This window comes from Acomys minous (genome assembly GCF_964271855.1).
Source record: "Acomys minous genome assembly, chromosome: 11".
NCBI lineage: Eukaryota > Metazoa > Chordata > Mammalia > Rodentia > Muridae > Acomys > Acomys minous.
The window spans coordinates 872,381-877,939 of NC_140492.1; the positions used below are offsets into that span (position 1 = coordinate 872,381).

The window sequence follows — 5,559 nt, forward strand, 5'->3', positions numbered from 1 at the left end:
ATCCAAGGTCATCCTTGGCAACATGGCAAGCTCAGTGTTAGCCTGTGCTACCTGAGACCCTTCTAGGGCCAACCTACCACCTGAGTCTCCTTCTAGGGCCTCAGGGCCTCAGGGTGTGCAAAGGTTATTACACACCCTTTATTGAGTGGCGACCATTTCTACTTGGGTAAATACACAGACAACCCGAACTTTAGCCCACAGGCTTCTTGCTCTGATGATAAAGCATCTGAGGGTGAGGCGTGAGTGGTAGGCTCAGTGGAATCGTCCTCCCCTGGTCCAGCCTGGCACAAATTCCAAATGGATGTGCAAGAGAAAAGCACTGAACTGTCCCAGTAGGTGGAAGTTTCTCACCAGCAGTACCCTGACAGACGTATCTCACAGCCCCGTGCAGTGAGGAACAGGCAATAAGCCCTGGACAGAAAGGTGTCTCCTCCTAGGTTCTCAGGTTCTCATGCACCCTAAAGGTTATTGCACTCCCTGTATTGAGTGGTGACCGTCTTTACTTGGGTAAAGGCAAGATTTCCTCAAGTGTGTGCATCGGACTCACACCCCAGCAGCTGGGAAGCTGTCATCTAGAAGACACTAGACAGGCACTTGGTTTGAGTTGGTGGCCAGCTGAGTGCCTGGGGCTTTGCTGGTCTGAATGGTTTTAAAGGCAGAGCAAACAGAAGGGCTTCTGGAGACTTCAAGCCGTCGTAGGAGCACACTGCATGGCTGCCTTGGGGTCAGAAGCAAACTTTAAAAACTCCCATGGAACTGTCTGTCCAGTTTCTTCGTGGATCTGGACCAGCTGGCTGGGTGCCTGGCAAGGCAAGGTCAATATCTCCTCACAAGAGGGACATCTCTGTCGCGCTTTCACTAGCTTCAGTATGACTACTCCAGGGTACAAAGACCTGCTCCTGACTTAGAACTTTGCCAAGATAGAGACAACTAGACCAAGGTTAGGAGGAGGAGGAGCCATTCAGAGATCCACAGGAAGATGGCATCTCTATCTTGCAGTGTCCTCGCCAATGTGAAGAGCTCTTGACCTGAGCTTACTGTCCTGTGTTTTGCCCTAATAGACTAAAATATGGAGTCAAGTCACCAAGCATGGGGGCTTGGGGGGTGGGGGGGAGGGGACACCCTTGGAGTCCTGACTAGGGCAAGAGGCCATTTTATAACACCTACCTGTTCCTCTGTGAGAAGTAGCTGGGCAGTAGTAGAAACTTAAGCGATGTTACCAGGACTCAAAATGTGTGCTTGCTCATGGCTTCTTTTGCAAAATAAAGAATATTTGGTGGTCCAGGCTTTGTGGTACATACTATTAATCCCAGCACTCAGGAGGCAGAACCAGGTGGATCTCTGTGAGCTTCAGGCCAGCCTAGTCTACATAGTGAGTTCCCGGAGAATGAAGGCTATGCAGAAAGACCCTGTCTCAAAGAACCTAAAGCAACAAGAATATGTGGTAGGGTATATTTATAGATTAAAAAAAAAAAGATAGGGTCTCATATAGCCCAGGTTAGCCTTGAACTTACTATGTTGCAGGAGATAACTGTGAGCCCCTGATCCTCCTCCCTCTGCATCCCTAGTGCTAGGATTAAAGACATGCACCACCATACCTGGTTTATGTGGTGCCAGGAACTAACCCTAAGGCATCATGGGTGCTAAGCAAGCACTCTACCAACTAACCTACATCCTGATCCATATTTATGGACTTCTTTTTACCTACACTGATGATTCTTTCTTTTTTCTTTTTTTTAAATTTAATTAATTTATTCAGATTACATCTAAATTGTTATCCTATCCCTTGTGTCTTCCCATTCCTCCCTCCCTCCCTCCCACTTTCACCCTATTCCCCTCCCCTATGTCTGTGACTGAGGGGACCTCCTCCCCCACTATATGATCATAGGCTATCAAGTCTCATCTTAGTAGCCTGCTTATCCTTTCTCTGAATGCTACTAGGCCTCCCCACCAAGGGGAAGTGGTTACACTGATGATTCTTAATTGCTCTGCTGTATGAGTCGCAAATCTCATGGTCTCAGGATCTGAAAGCCCTTGTTAGGACAGTTCCTCTCCAGAGTGTACTGCTACCATGGTCCTACTGTACCTGCCCTCAGAAGATGTGTGGAGCCCAGAGGTTCCCAGTGTCCACCCTTCAACTTGCAAGATTTCCCCGGGGGCCCATGAGTGAGCCTGGAACGTTTCGCTGGCTACTGCTGTTACCTGCCTTCAGGAGGCACTGAAAGCCGTACTAGACTCCATTGTTGCTGGGCCGGTGCCTGGAAAGAATGACGTCAGACTCTGGCTGCAAGTCAGGACTATTTTTAGCAGCTGATTGGCTGGCAGGAGGTTGGCAGCCTACGTATAAGGTGAGGCAGAGGTGGAGTCCTGAGGTTCCAGTCTGGCACAGCCAGAGAGGCCAGCTCTGTACAGTGGCCTCCTTTCTTTCCAGCTTGGGTTCCATGTATGGCTCCCCTGGAGCCATCATCCATGAAGCTGGGCTTGGCAGCACTAAGTATACTGATATGAATACCCTACCCTGCTCTCGCTGCGAGAGCAAACCATGGCGAGGATGATTCTGTGCTGCCTGGTACAGGCCCCCAGCCCCTCGCCGTGTGGAAGTAGCATCACAGTGACTCAGAGGGGTCTTGTGCAAGTTCAAGGAGAAACGGGCATCATGCTCAGCCACTAGGACACGTTGCTCGCATCGGCCTCTGGGAAGGTGTCTGAGGAAGTCAGGGCTTTGGCCTTCTAGCTGCCTTCAGGCCCCCAGGGTCCCTGGGCTCCAGCCAGGTTCCCTGTGGGAGCTACCTTCCCTGCCGATTTCTGAGGTCATAAAGTACAGTAAAGTACAATAAAGTCAATGTGTACAAGTATAGAAGAAGCCACTCTCACCTCAGAGAAGCCCCATGCCGAATCAAATAAGCTACTCCTGGGCCCTCAGAGAGGGCATTGGCCTCAAGATCAGATGGTACAGCCAGGTTCAAGATGTCCCTTTTGGGTAAAAGCCTGTCTTTTGGAAAATGTCAGCGAAAGAATTATATTGCGTAGGTGAGCTGTAGGACTTCTCAGTTCTGATTAAGGGCCCTGACTAAGCTTGATCCTCAGGGACCTTGTGAACAGGGCCCGGGGACTCAGCGTTTCCCAGCCATGTTCCTCTGCAACCTTTGAGTCCCCCTCCCTGGGCTGGCATGTGACACAGTGGTCAGGTGTACAAGATCCTGGATTTCCCAGGCTGCATCCCCAGCACGACAACAGCAACAATTACAATACAGTAGGCTTAAAAGGTGAAGGTTTCTGAGATAGAGTGGGCACTGTGGACTGTCCACACATGGGGCAGCCACCATCATAAGGCACACAGGACACACAGGAAACCCCAAGCTGCCCTCACTGCCCTCACTGCCACATTCTCCTTCTTCCCAAAGTTGCTTTCCATCTCTACAGTGTTGCCTTTTCTACAACCCCCGTACACACACACACACACACACACACACACACACACACACACACACACACCTGGAAGTCATTATCTTTCCAGGAGTTCCTGCCATCGGCTTGCCTCAGTGGTGGAGTGTAACCTGAAAGCAAGATCAACCTTGTTCTTCAAGAGGCTTTGGTGAGAATGTTTATGGCAGCAACAGAAGGCAAACCGAATCTAGGAGTTTGACAGAGTTTTAGTTATTGAGTAACAGCTAGTGGAAAGTGGTTAAGAAATTAACAACAGAAAGCAAACTGAATCTAGTAGTGTGACAGTTTTAGTTATTGAGTAACAGTTAGTGAAAAGTGGTAAGGAATTAAGTAACAGCCGGGCATGGTGGCACATGCCTTTAATCCCAGCACTTGGGAGGCAGAGGCAGGCGGATCGCTGTGAGTTCGAGGCCAGCCTGGTCTACAAAGCTAGTCCAGGACAGCCAAGACTACACAGAGAAATCCTGTCTCGAAAAACCAAAAACCAAAAATAAACAAAAAACAAAACAAAACAAAAGAAAGAAAGAAAGAAAAAAGAAATTAAGTAACAACTGAAGGGGCTCTGGCTTGAACACGGACAGCATGGCTCTGGCAGGCCCTGTCCTCCCAGGTTCCCTCTACCTTGTTAAAAACTCTTAAATTACATCCCCAAAGATCGCCTCTTATTGGCTATTTCCTCCTCCTGTGGCTGACTACCAAGGTCCAGCTATCAAAGTACTGAAGTTGCCCCTCTTCCCGCCTGCGTCCGGGCGCGCAGGTTTCCTGTCAGCTGACGTCTAGCTCTCCAGTCGCTGCGGTAGGTCAGAGCATCCAGTGCGGGCAGGACTCAGGTCTCATCCGCCATGGAGCGGGCCACCCCTCCGCCAGCTTCCAGTCCGACTTGGATTTCTGCCCAGATTGTGGCTCGGTCCTGCTGCTGCCTGGAGCTCAGGATACTGTCATCTGCCCTCGCTGCCGCTTCTCCATCGACATGCGAGATTTCTAAGGGAAGGTTGTGAAGACCTCCGTTGTGTCCATAAACTGAGGGCAGCCATACCTACGTCTGTGGACGAAGGATCTGAATCCCAGGGACCAGTGATTGACAGGCGCTGCTCTTGATGCGGTCACGAGGGAATGGCTTACCACACCAGACAGATGCGCTCAGCGATGAAGAACAGACTGTCTTCTATACCTGTATCAACTGCAAGTTTCAGGAAAAGGAAGATTCTTGACCTTATCTTCAGCAGCTCAGCTATGATACTTTCTTCCTCTTGGAAGGTGAAGATATTGGTCCTTTGGTGCCTTCTCCATCCCCTCTGGTTACAGTGCTTCGTCCTCAGAATGAGGTCACCGCCCCAGACTCTTCCCTCCCCTAGTTGAATTGACTAAAGTTATATTTTCTAAGAAAAAAACAAAACAAAACAAAAAACAAAGTATTGAAGTTGAGCAATTAAAAGCCCCATTTGGCTCACCTAATTAACATACCCAATTAAAATTAAATACCTCAGGCTGGAGAGATGGCTTAGAGGTTAAGAGCACTGGCTGCTTTTTCCAAAAGTTCTGAGTTCGATTCCCAGCAACCACATGGTGGCTCACAACCATCTATAATGAGATCCTGGTGTCCTCTTCTGGCTCTAGCTGGCAAGCAGAACACTGTACACATAATAAATCTTAAAAAAAAAAAAACAAAAAAACCCCAAACCAAAAAAACAACCTCATCCTAACACCAGGTTTCTGCTTGTACCTTTATAAACTACCATTTTCTTTTCTGCCACACTTGTCTGCTCTCTGTCCAGAGACAGTCTTTTGTCATCGTCCCCCCCAACAAATACCCCTCCCCCTCTCCTGTGCCCCTTTCCTCCCTTTGTTTCCTTCCCTTTCTCCCTCTTCCTCTATCTCCTGTTTTTGTTCCTTATCCCTACCCTCGTCTCTCTAGGGCAAATAAAGCTTCTACGCTGACACCTTGGTCTTGGGGGTCCTAAGCTGATACTTTTCCTTTCATATGGTCCTGTGACTTGGATTTGGTCTACAGAACTCCCTAGCCCCCAACCCAGGTCTCGAACACTCAGACCTCATGATCTCCTCATCCAGCAGCAGCTGATCCTTGCTGTCCTAAACAGTCTCCAGGTAATC

The 5,559-nt window shown here is 49.1% G+C and overlaps 1 pseudogene across 1 annotated transcript; it reads left to right on the top strand.

Annotated features, from left to right (window-relative positions):
* Positions 1–2,542: 2,542 nt before the first annotated feature.
* Positions 2,543–4,842, top strand: LOC311608851 (DNA-directed RNA polymerase I subunit RPA12-like; annotated as a pseudogene). The gene is made up of 2 exons: positions 2,543–2,600; positions 4,248–4,842. The product of its transcript is annotated as a DNA-directed RNA polymerase I subunit RPA12-like (transcript).
* Positions 4,843–5,559: the final 717 nt, after the last annotated feature.